A 20,914-nucleotide genomic window follows, 5' to 3' on the forward strand; every position below is an offset into this window, starting at 1 on the left:
TGGCATTTGCATGCTAAAAGTGTGACTCTGGGCAAGTAACTAAAACTCTGTTTTCCTCAAGTATAAAATGTAGATGATATAATAGCACCTATATTGCAGGGTTGTTGTGTGGATCAAATGAAATAATATTTGTAAAGCAATTGGTACAGAGCCCAAAATATAGCTGGTGCTTAACAAATGCTTGTTCCCGTCATCTTTCTTTCCATTTCATATCATCTTCATTTCTAAACATACTTCTCTATTTCTACCCATTATACTCTCCCTACTAAAAATAAAGACAAAAGAGAGAAAAAAAGTTAAACTGAAGTAACCAAACACATGACACATTATGTGCAAAGTCACACGCCCATAATCCCTCACTTCTGCAAAGAATGGAAGGAGATACATTTCTTTGGGGACAAACTTAATCATTATCATTACATAGCATTGAGTTTCACTGTGTGTATGTGTGTATGTGTGTGTGTGTGTGTGTGTGTGTGTGTGTGTGTGTATGAGAATCTATATTGTTGCAGTCATTGTAAATAGAGTTTTTCTGGTACTGCTTACTGATCTATGCATCAGTCCAAATATCTTTCCATAATTCTCTGAATTCTTTGAATTCATTGTTTCTTTAGCTTCGCTGAGAGTCCATAACATTCATGAACCACAGTTTGTTTTGCCATCCACTAAACAATGAATACCTACTTTGTTTCCAGTTCTTTGCTAACACAAAAAGTGCTGCTATGAATATTTTTGTATATATAGGAATTTCTTTCAGTCTTTGCCTTCCTTGGAGGATGTTCCTGGTAGTAAGATCTCTGTTTCAAAGATCAGAGACATTTTAGGAACTTTTAAAGCATAATTCCAAATTGCTTTCCAGAATAACTGGGCCAATTCAATTCCATTAATAGTGTATTAGTGGTACGGGGTATTGTTGTTGAGTCAGCCTGAGCTACTGTAATTGCTGTTCCAGGTGCTGAACAACCCCCAACAAATATTTCTTTGTGATTTGTGAGAAGGGTCCTTTTGTTATTGCTGATGCCTGTCTCTAGTAACTGGAACCAGAAACAGACTGGGCTGACAATTTGAAGAAGCAGTAGAAGGCTGGATCAGATGTCGCAGTGACATCCTTATTTCTTGCTGCACTAGCATAAGCTGAGTGCATGAGCTCCACAGCTAAATCAAGAATTTTTTTTTTAAGTTTTCAAAGCTATCACCAACACTAATGTTCTCCATGTCACTTACTCAACAATCAAGACAATTCAAAACCATTTATCAAACACTTACTAAATGTCAGGTACTATGTGTAATGTTCCTTTCCTCAAGGAAATAACAATCTAATGGGTCATTTGTTAAGTGTCTACTATGTGTCAAGGCAGGCAGTTTGGTGGTATAGTGGATAGAGTGCTGGTCCTACAGTCAGGAAGACTTATTTTCATGAATTCAACTTCCACCTCAGACATTTACTAGCTACTGTGACCTGGGACAGGCACTTAACCCTTTTTGTCTCAGTTTTCTCATCAGTAAAATGAGCTGAAGAAGGAAATAACAAACCATACCAGTATCTTTGCCAAAGAAAAACCCAAACTGGGTCATGAAGAGTAGGATGTGATTGAAAATTACTGAACATCAACATGTGCCAAGAACTGTGCTAAACATTGAGAATGTAACGGAATAAGAGAAATAATCTTTATTCTCAAGGAATTTACATTTGAATAGAAGAGACAACATGCAACTATAAAAGTATGTCTGTTTATGTGTATATGTATCTACATACACCCTTATATAAGGGTATTGTATGTCTGTCTATGCATTGTATGTACATATGCTCTCATATAAGGGTATGCAAGGGCATTCTTATGAGTCTCCCTCTACATACAAACACATAGAAATATAATAAAATATATATAGATATTTTTATATATACCCATTGAATAGGTGTTATCTGTAAGGTGGCTAAAATTCTAGCTAAACTGTCTAAAAATCTAATGAGTGGTTGCCAATAAATTAGAAGCTTTAGCAAGAGTTTAGACTTTTAAGCATTTATTAAAGAGCACAAGAATTTGGTAAGGAGAGAGAAAGAGGACAAGATGTCTTCATCTATTTATCTAGGGAGCCAGCATCCCTGCTCTGCTCCACATGAGGTCCTGGTGAAAAGAGCACCCTCACCCCTTCCTCTTCCCAGAAGTCTCCTCTCCAACAGGAGAAAGGGCCAGCCACACACACACACAGCTCCAAGCTAATTGGCTGGTAGCTCTGATTGACAAGTCTAACAGGCAGCTCTACAGAGACAAGTTCCTGGGTGCTGGCTGGCCAGCTTCAGGATGCTAAAGTCACATGTCTCCCCTCAGGCCAGAGCTTGCAATGTTCCTCCCAGCAGGGGTGTCATTCAAACTCTCACACCATAAACCTAATACTATATAGAATTATATAAGCACACATATATGTGTATATGAACATGCATGCATATAAAAGATACAAGCAACATTGAGGGTGAGGAGGTGAGAAGAACACTGTTAGCTCAGGCAACCAGGAAAGGCATCACATATAAAGCTCTTGAGCTTTATCCTAAAGGAAACTAGGGATTATGAAAGGGAGAGATAGGGAGAGAGTACATTTCAGGCATGAGGGACAGCCAATGGAAAGGTATAGATATGGGAAATGGAATATCATGAGTAGAGGACCATGAGAAGGCCTGTTTGGGTCTAGAGTCGAGTGCTATAATAATCCCTGAAGAAGAGGAAATCCTTGACCAAGATACTTGATGTCACTTCTTCATGTCTTCTTGTCTTTCCAAATTTCTCCCCATCTAGTATTCTTTCCCCTCCTCACACAGTCTTTTCATTCCAATTAGCATATTGCTCATAACATGTCCATTATCTCTCCTAGCTACCATTTGGTGGTTCTATCTTCTCTTCACCAAGGATCATCTTATTCATCTTGATCACTATGTGCCAGCAATCAGCCTAGACCCAAAATATCCTGTTAAAATTGACAGCAAGTACTCTTTTTGTTAGTTATGTCCAATAACAGTAAGACCTGTGGAGTAAATGTTCCTTCTAGCACTGCACATGGTAGCTTAATACAGACATCTGTGCTTCCCAACCTGGTAACATACTAGGCTCCTAATATTTTCCCTACCAGGAGTTGGTGACAAATATTTAACAGCTTGAAAATTTTTGACTACTAAATGTCATTGCTTTTTTTAAAAATAGAATTTATTGATACTTGAAAAAAATATCATCTAACATTTCTCCTTATATTCTTCTCTCTACTTTCTGAAGGGACATCCCTTATAACAAATATTTTTTTAAGGAAGAGAAAAAAATAACTTCAACTGATTAATACATTAAAAATAATCTGATACTCTATGCAATCTTCCATACCTGTAGACTACCCACCCTACACATCCACAAGGAAATAGGTGGAGGTATCTTCTCATATCTCTTCTTTGGGCCCAAATAGGTTCTTACTTCTTAATGCCTATAACTTAAAAAAATAATATGGAGCCCTGAGAGGACCTCTTTTTTGCTTGCATCTTGCTCTATCAATTCCTAACTTTCTTCCTGGAAAGGTTTCCTTGAAACCTTTTAGCCAATTTTAACCCCAAGAGGAGTGGGAGAGGGTCTGGAACTTGTATCAGACCATTTAACGCCCTTGGGGAGAGCTAAGATGGCTGAAGAGAGACTGTGACTCCTACATGCTCCCAATAAACCCATCTACTCACTCCCAAATAATGCCATAAAAAACCCTAGAGCAGCCTAACTCACATAAGAATAGAGTGAGACTATTTTCCAGCCAAAGACAGCAACTGGGATCACCTGCTGATCAGGCTGAGAGAGGAACTCAGCACACAGTCTGGACCCACCAGGAACAGACTGCTCCTCCAGTACCTTGGAGTCTTCATCTCCAGTGGCTTCTTCTGAGGCTTGGTTCTTGGACTGGTGAGGGGGTTTGGTGGTTGGCTGGGGTGAAGTGGCCGGAGTCTCTGCTGGAGTTGGGGCAAAGCACCCTAGTTCTGAGCTAGTGGGCCAAATCAAGTGTTGGCAGCCCAGTGGGGGAGGGCCACAGGCATGCTAAGGTTCCAACCATAGAGAATCAAATTTCAATCAGACATCTTCTTCCAGGCTGAGATGAGTAGGCAAAGAAAGCAGTGGACTATAGAAAGCATTTTTTGGGATGGGGGGGGGCAAAGTAGACCAGAATACACCCTCAGAAGAAGATAATAACAAAATCAAAGCTCCAAAATCCAAAACTTCCAAGAAGAATATGAATTGGTTTTAGGCCATGGAATAGAAAGACAAATGAGAGTGATTCAGGAGAGTCATGAGAAAAAAGTCAACAGTTTGAAAAGCCAAATGGAAATGGAGATACAAAAGCTCTCTGAAGAAAAAAAATTGCCTAAGAATTAGGATTGAACAAATAGAAGCTAGTGGCTTTATGAGAAACCAAGATACAGTAAATCAAATGCAGTTGAATAAAAAAAATAGAGGGCAATGTGAAATATCTCTTTGGAAAAACAGCTGACCTGGAATATAGATCCAGGAGAGATAATTTGAAAATCATTGGACTACCTGAAAACCATGAACAAAATAAGAGCTTAGACATCATCTTCCAAGAAATTATCAGGGAAAATTACCCTGATATTCTAGAAGCAGAAGGTAAAATAGAAATTGAAAGAATCCAGGGATCACCTCCTAAAAGAGATCCCAAAAGGAAAACTTCTGGGAATATTTTAGCCAAATTCCAGAGCTCCCAGGTCAAGGAGAAAATATTGCAAGCAGCTAGAAAAAAGGAATTCAAATACTGTGGAGCTATAGTAAGGATAACACAAGATCCAGCAACATCTATATTAAAGGACCAGAGGGCATGGAATATGATATTCCAGAGGGCAAATAAACTGGGACTACAGACAAGAATCACCCACCCAGCAAAACTGTATAATATTTCAGGGGAAAAATAGGACTTCAATGAAAAAGAGGACTTTGAGATATTTGTGATGAAAAGACCTGAACTGAATAGAAAATTTGACTTTCAAATACAAGATCCTAGAAAAGCATAAAAAGGTAAATGGAAAAAGAAATCATAATCTTAAAAGATTAAGCTGTTTACATTCCTACATGGGAAGATAACACTTCTAACTCATAAGATCTTTCACAGTATTACAGCAGGTGAAAGGAATATACTTAGAGGGCACAGGTATGAATTGAGTTTGAAGGGATGATATCTGTAAAACATTTATTTTTTGTTTATCCTTGTTTTTTGTGGGGCAGGCGTGGTGGGGTGGCTTTTGTCTGGGGCCGGATATGGGCTTGGGGCCTCCTGGGTCCAGGGCTGGTGCTTTGTCCACTGTGTCACCTAGCTGACCCATGATGACATCCTCAAAATAAAGTTAAGGGGTAAGAGGAATGCACTGGAGGAAAGGGAAAGGGAGAGGTGTACTGGGGAAAAATAGCTCATATAAAAGAAACAAGAAAAAGATTGTGTAGGGGAAGATGGGGAAGGAATGGGGAAGTGAGTGAACCTTACTCTCATCAGAATTGGCTCAAAAAGGGAATAACATACACACTCAAGTGGGTATAATAATATATTGTGCCTTGAAGGAAAGTGGGAGGGGAAGGAGAGGTTGGAGAGGGACAAAGGAAAGAAGGGTAGATTGGGGGAGGGGGTAGTAAAAAGCAAAACACTTTCAAGGAGGGATAGGGTGAAGGAAGATAGAAAAAAGAGTAAATATCAAAGGGAGGGAATAAGATGGAGGGTAATACAGTAAGCAATAGTAACTGAAAGAAATGATGAGTCAGATGCTATCAGAAGGACATATGAAAAATGCAAACCATCAACAGAGAAGGAACTGATAGTATCTGAATACAGATTGAAGTATAATTTTATTTCTTAGCTCCTCTTCCTAAAGGTTTTTTGTCTATTTTCATTCACAATCTGACTGAGAAGATGTTTTGCATAACTGCACATATATGACATATTTAATTGCTGGGTTTTATAGGGAGGGATAAGGAGGGAGGGAGGAAGAAAATTTACTACATAAAATTTTTAAAAAATCAATATGAAAAGTAATGAGGGGCAGGAGAAGTTCAGAGAAACCTGGAAGGACTTACATGAACTGATGCTGACTGAGAGGAGCAGAACCAGGAGAACATTGTACACAGTGACAGCAACATTGTGTGATGAACAATGGTGATAGACTTGGTTCTTTTTATCAATGCAATGGTCCAAAACAATTTCAAAGAACTTCATAATAGAAAATGTTCTCAACATTCAGAATATGAACTGTGGTTTATGAATGCACATTGAACCAAACTGTTTCTACTTTTGGACTGTTTCTTTTTCCTTCTTTTTTGAGGTTTTTCCTTTGTGCTCTGAATCTTCTTTCACAATATGACTAATGCAGAAATATGTTTAAAGTGATTGCAAATATGTAACCTATATTAGATGGCTTTCTGTCTTGGGGAGGAGGGAGGGAAAGGAGAGTGGGAGAAAAATATGGAACTAAAAATCTTATGAAAACAAATGTTGAAAAACTATCCTTATATGTAACTGGAAAATAATTTTAAAAAACCAAAGCCCTTGGGGAGTCGATCATTTACATTATTGGGGGTGGGTGAGAAAGTGAGCTCTGTCAGAACATGATTGCTTCCTCAATTTTTAAAAAATTGGATGATGAGGGATGAGAAGAGGAAAAAGATGGTAAGAACTTGATTCTTCTACATAGCAGGCAGTCAAACTCCCAAAGGGATGGCTAGAAGTATAAAGAGTCACTTTTCCTAGTTATTTCAGAAGCAGGCCAAAATAGCCAGAGAGGGCAGAGAAGAAAAATCCTGACTTCAGAATCCACCTGTCATGAAAATTCGGGCAGACCGAGGGGAGGCTACTGCCTAAAATTACTTTAAAACAGTTCCATGATGACATTGTAAAACTTTTAAGGTTGAATATGATCTGTCCATAAAACAGAGGTCAAGGTCTGGTTCACAGGTGACTGAGTAATCACTTCCAGTTACTTGCTTAAACACACTTAACGAGTTGAAATTGGGAAATGTAAAAGACACTGCCAGAAAAGTTTGTGTGTGTGTGTGTGTGTGTGTGTGTGTGTGTGTGTGTGTGAGAGAGAGAGAGAGAGAGAGAGAGAGAGAGAGAGAGAGAGAGAGAGAGAGAGAGAGAGAGAGAGAGAGAGAAAGAGAGAGAGAGGGGTGGAGGGAGGGAGGAGGGAGGGAGGCTGGGGTGGGGAGCAGGCAATAAGCAAGGAATTGGTGAGGTAGTAAGGAAGAGCAGAGAAAGAGAGGGGGATGAGTACAAAAAAGGGAAGTAAGCAAGAAAAGTAAGGAAGAAAGAAAAGCATCCAGACATCAGTAGTTGTAACCTATAATATAAATATTGTGCTTCTTTTAATTAGTAAAGTGATGAGGTGTCCCAGTTTCTTTTTTGGAAATACTGAATCTTTGATCTTCCTGACACTCCTGGGTTCAAATTCTTCTTTGACATTTTCTAACTACATGACTTCAGGCAATTCACTTGATCTTATTTATGAATTGGAATTATTTGCACTTCATACGTTCTTGGACTTTCTGCCTCATTGGGTTTTAAGAAAAAATCGAGCAGATCATAAAGGGTTATGTGCTTTGTTATTATTATTCTGCATCTTTTCTCCTCCTCCCTCCCACTGCCCTCTAACATCCCATCTTCACACCCCTACTCAACAATCAATGCCTCCCTGCTGGAGAAACTACATAATTTCAATGAGTGAGGGGCACATATAAACGTGTGCCCCATGGATAAAAGAAATTTAATAAATTAATTAATTCATTTTTTGTGTGTGCTGTTCAGCTAGGTTATTTATGTCTACATGGGTTGCCTCAATGTGGCTTCCATTAATGAAGTGAGTCTTAACCAAATATCCCAGTCTTGAAGCCAGGATTACATTAGCATGGTGCTTAATTTATGTTGTACCTCTCCTCTCCAAACCAACAGATATACCTTACCCTCCAGTAGTATTTTCAGGGAAACAGCAATATAGTTATTGATTGATTGTTGAATTTTAAGGGAACAAAAGCATAAGGTCATGGAACTAAAAGTGCCTTCAAGGTTTTAACAAGAGTTTCCCTCCTAAAGAATTACTTATCACATTATGATTGAATCATGGTCCTGGAAGGGACCTTGGAGATCTTGCAGTCTGACCCACTTTCCTCTTGATGCATCAGTTTTTTTTTTTCTGAATACTGATGATTAACCTTAGGCAAGTGACTTCAGCTCTTAAAACCCTCAGTTTTCTTTTTTTTTTAAATATTTTTTTTAATGTATAAGGTATTTTATTTTTTCCGTTACATGTAAAGATAGTTCTCAACTTTTGTTTATACAAGCTTTACAATTTCAGATTTTTCTCCCTCCCTCCCCTCCCTCCCCCCTCCCCTAGACAGCAGGTAATCTGATATAGGTTATATCTATATATCTCTATACATATAGATATAGATATAGATATATACACACACATATATATATATACACATAATAACATTAATCCTATTTCTGCATTAATCCTGTTACAAGAGAAAAAATCAGAGCAGTGATGCAAAACCTCAAAATAGAAAAAAAAACAGTACCCAAAACAAAAGAAATAATATGGTTCAATCAGCATCTATACTCCACAGTTCTTTCTTTTTTTTCCTTGGATTTGGAGATCCTCTTCTATCATGAGTTCCCTGGAACTCTTCTGTACCATTTCATTGGTGAGAAGAATATAGTCCATCACAGTAGGTCAACACTCAATGTTGATGATACTGTGTACAATGTTCTTCTGGTTCTGCTCATCTCACTCATCATCAGCTCACGTAAGACCCTCCAGGTTTCTCTGAAGTCTTCCTGCTCATCATTTCTTACAGCACAATAGTATTCCATTGTACTCATATAACACAACTTGTCCAGCCATTCCCCAATTGATGGGCACCCCCTCAACTTCCAATTCCTTGCTACCACATAAAGAGCAGCTATAAATATTTTTGTACATGTGGGTCCCTTTCCCCCTTCCATGATTTCTTTGGGAAAAAGACCTAAAAGTGGAATTGCTGGGTCAAAGGGTATGCACAGCTTTATCGCCCTTTGGGCATAATTCCAAATTGCTCTCCAGAATGGTTGGATCAGCTCACAGCTCCACCAACAATGCATTAGTGTTCCAATTTTCCCACAGCCTCTCCAACATTTATTATCTTCCTTTTTTGTCATTTTAGCCAATCTGATAGATGTCAGGTGGTACTTCAGAGTTGTTTTAATTTGCATCTCTCTAATCATTAGAGATTTAGAGCATTTTTTCATATGGGAATAGATAGCTTTGGTTTCTTCATCAGAAAACTGCCTGTTCATATCCTTTGACCATTTCTCAATTGGGGAATGACTTGGATTCTTATAAATTTGATTTAATTCCCTATATATTTTAGAGATGAGGCCTTTATCAGAAGCACTGGCCTCAAAAATTGTTTCCCAGTTTTCTGCCTCCCTTCCAATTTTGGATGCATTGCTTCTGTTTGTACAAAAATTTTTAAATTTAATATATTCAAAATCATCCATTTTGCATTTTATAATATACTCTATCTCTTGTTTGGTCAAAAACTGTTCTACTTTCCAAAGATCTGATAGGTACACTATTCCTTTCTCTCCTAATTTACCTATGGTATCACCTCTTATGTCTAAATCATGTATCCATTTTGACCTTATTTTAGTATAAGGTGTAAGATGTTGGTCTATGCCTAATTACTGCCATACTATCTTCCAGTTTTCCCAGCAGTTTTTGTCAAATACTGAGTTCCTATCCCAGAAGCTGGAGTCTTTGGGTTTATCAAACACTACATTACTAGTGTCATTTACTACTTCATTTCCTGAGCCTAGCCCATTCCATTGATCTACCACTCTATTTTTTAGCCAGTACCAGATAGTTTTGATGACTGCCGCTTTATAGTAAAGCTCCAGGTTTGGTACTGCTAACCCACCTTCCTGTGAATTTTTTTTCATTATTTCCCTGGATATTCTTGAAACCCTCAGTTTTCTAATCTATAAAATGGAGATGATAATGTTCCAACTTACAATCATGAGATTTTAGAGTTGGAAGGAGCATAGAATAGTAGCATGATTGTACCAGAGCAGAATGGGACTTAGAAATAATTTATCCCCATCCCTTATTTTGCAGATAAACCAGTTGAGGCCCAGAGAAGTTTTGATTTGCAGGATTCACATCCAAATCTCATACTAATATGATAGAGAAATGGTCCATTAAAGTAAATCTTATTATACAGGTGACAAGTTTAGTGTGAAAATTTTCAAAGGACCCTCATGGCTCCTTACAAGTCTTTTTTACTCTAATGCTCATGTTTCTCACAATGATTCTTCCAAATGTTCTTTCCCTCCACCCTCAAAAAGTATATAGCACCTTATAGTATTATAGATTTAGAGGTTGGAAGGACCCCTTGAGGTTATCTAGTTCAACCAACTCATTTTACAAATGAAGCACAAGGAGTAAATAGCAGAGCCAACATTTGAATGCAAGACCAATGATTCCTAATCCAATACTCTTTCCACCCTCCAATGTCCTTTCTGTTTCTCTTTGGAAAATTTTTTACCTTGTATTTCACAGAAAAACAAAAGATAATAGGACATTTGTCTCAAATTCTATCTCCTCTGTAATTCCACAATTCAAATTACCCTGGGATATTGTTTGTTAGGATTAGTGACTTTAATCAAGTGCAGCTAGGTTCCATTACACTATGATCTTATTATAAATCTCCATTTTATATATATATATATATATATATATATATATATATATATATATATATGTGTGTGTGTGTGTATGTATGTAAGCATGTATAGGTATGTTGTAACGGTGTATATATATAATATATATACTTATACATGTTCACACATGTATATATATCCATATCCATATCCATTTCCATTTCCATATCCATATCCACAGTTGTTGTTTTTATTGTTTGGTTGGTTTTCATTCTCAAAGAGGACCAAAAAGATATCATGAGTTGGAGGCAAGTTGCAATGTGTTCAACTGCAGCTGATCAGACTAATATAAGCTTGGAAAATTCTACCACAGCTTGGGCACAAATAGTCCACAAGAACATTTGGGATGGAGATGTCTCTAAATTCGCACATCTCATGTTTCTTTTGAGCTACTTCAATTCTGCTTTGCTCATAGAGCATAGTTCCTTCTTTGATGGGGGCTGAGCATTGCTCTGTCAGCATCAACTATGTCACAAATAAATTCCAAAGTTTTTTAGAGATTCTTTGAGACTGTCCTTGTATCACTTCTGACCACCACATGAATATCTTCCTTGCTTGAGTTCTCCATAAAATAGTGTTTTAGGCAACCATACATTTGTCATTTGAATAACATGGCTAGCCTATCACATTTCCTCTCCTCAGACCCACAGGGAGGCTGGGTCAGAACAAATCCTCCCAGAGAAGAAAGGAGCATATTTACAAGTATTTTTAAAGCACTTACTATGTGTCAGGTATAATATTAAGAACTGGGGATACAAAGAAAGGAAAGAAGACAAATTCTTCCCTCAAGGACTTCATATTCTAATGATAAAAACAAGTCAGGTCCTAGAGATACAAAGATAGGTAAAACTAATCCCTTCCCCCCAAGCTTACGTTCTAATGGGAGAGACAACATGTGAATAATTAGGTACAGAGAAGACTTTTGCAGACTAGATGAAAGAAATATCAAAGAGGAGGTAGTATAAATTGTACTTGGTGCAGAGAGGAAGGAGTTGTTGTTTCTTTTGGCTATGGGGTGGACTAGATGCCTACTGAAGTCTCCTCCAACTGTCAGTTTCTGCTTGCTATCATTATGTCATGTCTTGTACAACTTTCTTACTGGTAGCACCAGAGAGTAGGGGAGGGGAATCACCTTTCAAGAGAGGGAGAGTGGGACTCTGTAAACTCTATCTCTGTCACCTATTCTGTCTGTCCTTGTGTCCAACTTCCTCTCTCCACTTCTGAGCTTCTCTTTTTCCTTTCCTAGGTTTGCCCTTGCCTCACCCGAAGGCAATAATTACACAAAAGAGCTTATGGCTGGTGGGGGCAGCTTTTGTCATTTACATTTAAAGAGACCTGGGTTTATAGTTATCTTTGAACATTTGCACTAGCCAGCTGACCTAGAGCAAGTCACTGTATCTCTGTGAACTTCAAGGTCTTCATCTTCTGAATGGAGAGGATACGGATAGCACTCACTTTCTCAGATTTGTGTTGTGGCTCAGGTGAGATAATGTATGGGAAATTCTTTGAAACCTGTGAAGTGGTAGATCAATGACAGTTATTATTACTGTCATCAAGATTTTACTGTTGTGGCAGACCTCTCTTAAGAGCTGTATCATGCCCTTTTTCTTTCAGCATATATATAGAGAGAGAAATAAAAAATGGTCCCTGATCTAAGGAAATCCTGAGAAGAACATACACTTCTCCAAGGCAATCGCTATCTCACTGCTGGATTTATATCCCCAGTGCCTCCAATAAAGCTGGCTTCATAGAAGACCCTTAATAAATATATGTCAATTGATTGAGGGAGGGAGAAAGAATATTGGTAAAAATATTGTTCATATCTACCCTCCTAGCAAGGCTCCCTGGGTATCTCTCCATCTTCCTTTTCACCCAGTTTCTGGGATAGAGAAGCTTATTATGGATGTACTGATTAATTTCTGATGGATGGAGGGGAAGACATTAATTATTTCATTCTTTCTTGACTTTCTCCTGCCCTTGATATATCCCTGCCTTCATTTTCCTGGGTATAATTGTGCTTTGGATTTACTAAAAGCATGGAGGGAAGAGCAGGTGTTTTAGGAACAGACCAAAGTTCTGTTTCGTGTTATTAGTCTGATAGCTCTGGTTTCACTTACTCAGGGACTATAAGTTTATAAGAATCCAATTCTTTCTTCCTTTCTATCTATCTATCTATCTATCTATCTATCTATCTATCTATCTATCTATCTATCTATCTATCTATCTATCTATCTATCTATCTTTTTTGTGGGGCAATGAGGGTTAATTGACTTGGCCAGAGTCACACAACTAGTAAGTGTCAAGTGTCTGAGGCCAGATTTTTACTCAGGTCCTCCTGAATCCAGGGCCAGTGCTTTATCCATTATGCCACCTAGCTGCCCTGTAGAATAAGATTCTCTCTCTCTTTTTTTTTTTTTTTTAGCCTGCCTGGCCTCACTTCCATTTGATTTTTGTTTGTTTGTTTGTTTTTTGTGAGGCAATTGGGGTTAAGTGACTTGCCCAGGGTCACACAGCTAGTAAGTGTTAAGTGTCTGAGGCCAGATTTGAACCCAGGTACTCCTGACTCCAGGGCCAGTGCTCTATCCACTGCACCACCTAGCTGCCCCACTTTCATTTGATTTTAAACTCTCCACTGGGGGTGGGGGGGTGGGGGGGGTAGGGCTGCTTCTTGGCTCAGCTCCTGTTCTCAGCTTCAGAGGGTCCCGGGTGTTTTGGGTTGAGGTGAGGCAGACTTTAATCTCACCTGGCCTGTTCTCAGGTCCAGAGATAACCTCAGGCGTACTTACTAAGTAACCAACCAGCAAAGCTTTCTGTGGTGTGGTTCTCAGCTTCCGATGAGACTGCTCCCCTGCTCCCCTGCTCCCCTCCCCTACCTGGGTCTCCTGCAGCTCAAGATTTCTTCCTGGTTGCACACTGGGGTGGGACAGTCAAATCCTTCCCCCCAGTCCACTGGTACCCCTGTACTTAGGCCCCTCCCCCTCGGCCAGCCATTCAGCCCGATCGCGCACTCAGTTCCAGAAAACGCCAGTGCTACAGCCCATTCAGAGGTACTGGGGCAAATTCCTCTGGCAGGTGTCTGGTGTGTCGGCCCGATTGCGGGGTTAGGCTTTATTCATGGCCCAGCATGGCCCCCTAAAATCTATCTATAGCTGGAGAAAACTCTCAGCCTGTATTTTTGTATGTTTTTCTTCCCCAAGGGTTCTTTTACTGCTATTTTGGGGGTGATTGTATCAGGAGCCCTGTGGGTTTAATGTCTTTCCTCCACCATCTTGGCTCCACCCCTAGAATTAGATTCTTAATAATTTAAATGTAAACTACTTTATCTCCCTTTGTGCCATATCCCACCTACCCACTCATCAGTGAAATTTAACTTTACTGGTCCCTAAATACATATATCCCTTTTCCATCCCCATGTTTCTGCCCGTGTTCTTCCTTCTTCCTGTAACGCCCCATTCCTTCCTATTTATGATCACCCAACTCCTACCTGTTCTTTATAGCCCATCTCACTTGCTTTCTCTTCCCTGAATTTCTCCACAATCCCTAAAGCTACAATTTTCAGAATTATGATCTCAGAGAATCTGAGTTGGGTTTCTAATCTCTCTTCCATGTGGCAGTCTTTTTTTTGGTTTGTTTGTTTTGTTTTAGTGAGGCAATTGGGGTTAAGTGACTTGCCCAGGGTCACACAGCTAATAAGTGTTAAGTATCTGAGGCCGGATTTGAACTCAGGTACTCCTGACTCCAGGGCCGGTGCTCTATCCACTGCGCCACCTAGCTGCCCCCATGTGGCAGTCTTTCAATACTTGAAAACAGCTCTCATGCCCCACTCAAGCCATTTTTTTTTAATCTTGGGGAATGCAAATAATTCTTTCACCTAGTACTCCTTTGGACTTGATCTCAAGGTCATTCACCCTTCCATTCACACTTCCTCTGGAATGCTCTCTAGTTTATCAGTGTCCCTTCCAAAATGCAGTACTGGATGCTGTTTTCCACATGTGACCAGGGAAAAATAGAGAAATGTTATCACCTCCATTTCCATAGGTCATTATTTCTCTCCATATGGACTAAAAGTGTATTGCCTTTCTTGGGCTGCCATATCACCATTTTGACTCTCGTTGAATTTTAAGTGCACTAAAATCCTTGGATTGTTTTCACAGTAAATACTCTCTAATAATACTTCTCTTGCTTATATCTGTCAGGTTGATTTTTGGAACTGAAGTGTGAGACTTTGCATTTGTTCATACTAAATTTCATTTTATTAGATTTGGCTCAAATGTTCCAGTATGTTGAAGGTTTTTTTTTTTATCTTGACTATATCACCCAACCTGCTAGCTATCACTCAAATCTTCATGTCATTTTGCAAATTAGAGGAACATTTCATCTATGACTTAATTCAAATGGTGACAAAAATGTTAAACAGGATAGGTAAAGCCCAAAAGGGTACTGATGATCTTGATTGCATCTTATTGGTACAGAGAGACACTGAGGAAAGATATTCTTCCTGTTCTCCTGAAAGTGTTATTCTTACCCCATGTCCAATAACCTCACTGACCAGAGCCTTTGTCCAGCCTTGCTTTCCAGGCTGTCATGTGCTCCACACCCAGGGTACCAACATCATCATTCACTTTTTAAAGGATATTTCCTATTGACACCTACTCTTTTCCCCCTACTTCTCTGATTTACTAACCATTTGGGGGATTCATATCACACAATATATATAGGCAATGAGAGGATTAGCTGAAAAAAGTCAGAAGTAATGGTGGCTTATCTCAGCTCTCTTGATTACAGGCCACACTGCTTCTTTCAGTTGTTTTTCTCTTCTAGTCACTTTCCATCTGTCTTCCATTTTCATTGCATTCATTGAAATATTTCTCTGTTGTGGTTCAGTGGAAAGATAACTGGATTTAATTTCCAAGAAACTTAGCTAGAATCATCATTCTGTCACATGCTACCTTTGTAATTCTGGGAAAATCACTTCACTTCTCTGGGCCTCAGTTTCCTCATTGATAAAGTGAGGGAGTTAGCTAGCTAGTCTTTCTGGTCCCATATTGCTCTATATCTATCATCTTATAAAAAGTTTTCTCCAATGAAATAGAGGTAGACTCTATCTACAGCATTTTCTTGGTCTATCAGTTCATTAGTACAAAGAAATGACATTATTCTGGTATGATGACTGAGCTATATTCATTTGAGTGATAACTACTTCCTTTGTGGGATGTTCTTTAATAATTGCTTTGATAATATGTTCACCAACTTTTCCAGGAATTGAAGTCAGGCTCAGTGGACTAAGAATTTGGAGACTATATTCTTCCTTTTTGGAGGAGAAATAGACAAAACTATCCTTTTTCCTGTTCTGTGGAACATATCGCATACTTCCTGATAATTTGAAGGTAATTGACAGTTGCTCAGTAATGAAATCTATCAGCCCTTTCACTATAATAGAATGTAGTATAATTGGGATTTGTGATTCTAACTCATCAAGGGCAACTTCCTTATTCATATTGTGCATCAAGGAGTCATTTCCTCATTTGAATTTCCATAAAATTATTTATACTTTCTCTATGGTTCATGGCTCATACCATCATTCCAGGTGGTTATCCCTGTATAATATCCCCCCATAGAACTCCGTCAGCTCCAGAAGGACAGTGATTGTCATTCTTTGTATTTCTCACAATGCTTAGTATTGATCTTTGTGTATAGTAGATACTCAAAATATTTTTGAATAAAGTAATAATTTAAGGAATATGCCTATGCAAAGGAATCATCTCTAATTTCTTTTCTGAACTCCAGACCTAATGCTTGCTGGACATCTCTACTTGGATATCTTATTGACAAATTAAACTCAATGTATGCAATTTAGCTTATCTCCAAATTACCTCTTTTAGTTTAGGTTTCCACAATCCTCCCAGCTACTTAGTCTCTTAGGAGTCATCCTTTACTCTTCCCTCTTTCTTCAGCTCCAGGCCTAATTAGTGGCCAAGTCTAGTTGTTTCTACCTCCATAGTATCTCTTGGATTTGTGCCCTTTTCTTCCCTAGTTCAGGCTCACATTATATATCACCTGGACTGTGGTAGTAGGCTCCTAATTTGTCTCTTTGTCTCATTTCTCTCCATTCTAATCCAGTTCTCACATACCTGTCAATGTAATAATATTAAAACAGATATCTGAATATGCCAGTTTCTTGTTCAAACACTTTCAGTGGCTCCCTATATCCCCTTGAATAAAATACAAGCCTCTTGGCCTGACATTTAAGGCCCTCCACATTCTGGCTCCCACATATCTTTCCAACCTGATTTCACACTACTCTTCTTCATGCATTTTTCTTTTTGTAGGGTAATGAGGGTTAAGTGACTTGCCCAGGGTCACACAGCTAGTAAGTGTCAGGTATCTAAGGCCAGATTTGAACTCAGGTCCTCCTGAATCCAGGGGCGGTGCTTTATCCACTGCACCACCTAGCTGTCCCCCATACATTCTCAATTCTAGCCACTGGACTATATACTTTCTTTCTTTCTTTTTTTTTTTCAGGGCAATGGGGGTTAAGTGACTTGCCCAGGGTCACACAGATAGTAAGTGTCAGGTGTCTGAGGCCGCATTTGAACTCAGGTACTACTGAATCCAGGGCCAGTGCTTTATCCACTGCACCACCTAGCTGCCCATGGACTATATACTTTCCATCTTCCACTTCCTACCTCCAGGCATTTGTACAAACCTTTTCTACACTTTTCTTCAGCTCAAGCAGAATATTTATTTCATGTCAGATGACATGCCCTTCATGAAGTCTTTTCTGATTGATCTATTTAATGTACTTTCCCTTTATGGAAGTTCCCATATCATTTGATTTGATCTTGACCTATTTTCCCCTTCACTGCCTTGTATTTTATATTCATTTGGATTCCCCCAGTATTTAGAATGTCTTTGAGTACAGGGACCATTCTACTACTTCTTTGTCTTTACATCCTCAGCACCTAGCACAATGTCTGACTGGTGCTTAACAACTTTTGTTATAATTTAATTAAATGAACAAATCTAAGCACAAATGAATTAGACTCAGCCCTAACTGTCTGTCTTAATGATGATAGTTATTTCACAATTAAGACTGGGGAAGACCAAAAGAATGTAGTCTACTCAGTGTCTTTAAATTGTTCATTTGTTCTGGCAAGAATCAACATAGAACCAGCAGGAGGCCAGGGCCCATTAAAAAGCTGAGGTCATTCAAGTTTATGTTGAAAAGAATGAAAGGATACTAGATAATAGGAGAGCTAGACTGCACCCTCCTCAAGGCTAAGAACAATGTTTTTTGTAATGGTGGTGAGTAGGTAAGAGTTTTATAGGGCCATCCCAAATTGGTTGGTCAACCATTGCTGGGAATAATATGCCTTTTTTCCCCTCTTGAGCATCCCCAGGGGAGTAAATAGAGTTTGACATGTGTTCTTCCTAGCAGCATTCTCCCTTTGTGTCTGGAACTTTGCTCCTAGAACACGAATTGCAGATTCTGTCTTGAAGGTGGGAGTATCCCATTTCAGAATACCAGAAATAGAAGTGAAATGAATTGGTTCATCAGAAGAAATGGCCATCAGAGTGGTCTTTTTCTGGGGTTTTAGTATTCATTTATTATTTATTATCATTGTTTGGAGCCTTTTCATCCTTTCTTGCTTCTTAAGTTCTTGCGTGCATTCCTCTTTTTAGTTTTTGGGCAACAACCCTTGGTGCCTCACTCAGACTTGTTTTTGGCTTGAGAAGACTGTTTTTTTTAAACTTTGTTTTTATTATAACTTTAACATTTTTCTGAGCTATGAATGTGCCTTTCCTGTCTTATCCCTCCTTCTGTATGCGTATGTTTGTGAGCGTGCTCTAGGATGTTCATGGGTGAATGTTCCTTGATGGAAGAACTCACTATTTTTTTTAACAGGTCAGGTTTTATAGCCATAATCATATACAGAGAAGAGAGGTGGAGAGATTGTAGGGGAGATATGGCTGTTGAAATTATTGATTGTGCTATGAGATCAAGAATGGATTTACATATATATGTATGTATATACATATTTACATACATACAGATAGATCTATATACATCTATGTGGGGGAGAGAGAGAGAGAGAGAGAGAGAGAGAGAGAGAGAGAGAGAGAGAGAGAGAGAGAGAGAGGAGATAGTGTGTATGTAGGGAACCCTGTTGTGCAAAGTGTTTTAAATTTACTTTCAATTCCCATGCTTCTTTGTTTTTAATAGTTATAGCTACAAAAACATTCACTAGTCATTTGCTCTGATGATGAGGTCAGCTCGTTTGGAGAAGGGGTAATCTTGGATAGTTGAAAATCTACATTATTCTGACTTTTCTGCTTCTTGCTTTCCATAAATCTTTTGTGACAAAGAAAGTCTTTTGAGAAAGTCCTAGAATTCTTTCACAGGACAATAGCATCAGACTAACAAATAATAACAAATAATGCATTTCAGACCCAAACCATTGCTTTCAGTGGTTGACCAGAAGGCCATTGCTCTAGGCTCCTCTATGACAGTTTATTGTTTTGTTTTATCTTGCTGTATTTTTTGTACTACCCCTTTACTTCCCTCATTCCTGGAATACTCACTTGCTAGTATCTTTCTTTCCTGGTGATGCCTCTTTCCTATATAAATGGGTGACATCACCAGAGGGACTTTAGAGCTTGATTGGAAACAATTAAGGTTGGATTGTTCAGGGGGAAGCTGTTTGCTGAATGGTAAGGGAGAGAAGGCAGTTTGGTGCTGTATTTTGTAGTCAGAGGACTTGGGTTTTAATCTCAGGCTCATTATTTACAAGTTATACAACCTTGGGTAAATAGCAGCATTTCTGGGCCTCGTTTTTTCTCATCTGTTATTGTAGTTTGTCCTTCATTTTTGAAGACCATGGCATCCAAGTAATGTCATGACTTGCACTGGCTGTGCAACCTTGCTCTCTCCTCCAGAGCTGTCTGGTTCCAGTGGCAAGATATATATCAGGATGACTGGAGATGATGGATGTATTAAGGCAATTGTGGTTAAGTCACTTGCCCAAGGTCATAGAGCTAGTAAGTGTCTGAGGTGAGATTTGAACTCAGTTTGTCCCAGATTCAGGTCCAGTGCTCTATGAATTGTACTATCTAGCTGCCTCTCTCATCTGTTATAAGGAGCTGTTGAACTTGATGATCCTTTCAGATATAAATCAATGATCCTGAAGTCTGTGTGTACCTTTCCTCCTTTCCTCCAGAAGAGTGGGTGGACCTTCCTCAAAGATGAAGAACCATTTGGCTTCCAGGTTTTCCCTGCTTACTAATGACAGAGACAAGAGATAGAGAGAAGTAGACATAGAAAGACACGTGCAACTTAAAATGAAACTTGGAGAGAACAATCTGGTCCCTGAATTTGGCTCTCCTAAGATGCATTTTGAGATGACTAGTTGGAGTTTTGAAATTCTAATTGTTTGTAGAATGTGATAATGATGATGATTGTGGTCATGGTATGACATTGATTGAAATCCTTCTGCTTTTGTGGACCTTCAACTTTCCATCTAAAAGATGACAACTTTTTTTTATTGGGAATTGAGATGACAAATTTACTTCTTGTTTACTGTTTTTAGTCCTGTCTGACTTTCTGTGACCCCATTTGGGGTTTTCTTGGCAAAGATACTAGAGTGATTTGACATTTCCTTCTCCAGCTCATTTTATAGATGAGGAAACTAAGGAAAACAAGGTTAAGTGACTTGTCCAGGGTCACACAGCTAGTAAGTGTATGAAGCCAGTTTTTAACTCAGGCAGAGGAGTCTTCCTTATTCTATGCCTAGCACTCAAACTGCTCCACATAGCTGCCTGAAGATAAGGGGGAAAATGTGTTTAGTCTTTTTAGAAGTGGTTAAAGTGGTGAATGGAGCAAGGAAGATCTGGATATTGAAAAGAATTGAAACAGAAAATGGATAGACATTGAAGCACTTGGAGATCTTTTCCTCCTTTGTGCTGACACTGGTACCATTATTTATTAATATTATTATTATTAAAAAACTTATAAATGGTCTTGGGGCAGGAAGGTGGGCAATAAGTCAAAGGATAATACATTTAGAGTGAGAAGAGACATTAGAAACCATCAAATCCAACTCCTTCATTTTCCAGAAGAAGAAACTAATACACAGAAAGATTAAAT

At 38.8% G+C, this 20,914-nt stretch overlaps 1 protein-coding gene across 1 annotated transcript in view; it reads left to right on the forward strand.

The window, feature by feature from the left end:
* The window catches only part of PAPPA2 (pappalysin 2), a 389,726-nt gene that overhangs the window by 121,373 nt on the left and 247,439 nt on the right, over positions 1–20,914 (forward strand).

Source organism: Dromiciops gliroides, chromosome 4, assembly GCF_019393635.1.
Source record: "Dromiciops gliroides isolate mDroGli1 chromosome 4, mDroGli1.pri, whole genome shotgun sequence".
Lineage (NCBI taxonomy): Eukaryota > Metazoa > Chordata > Mammalia > Microbiotheria > Microbiotheriidae > Dromiciops > Dromiciops gliroides.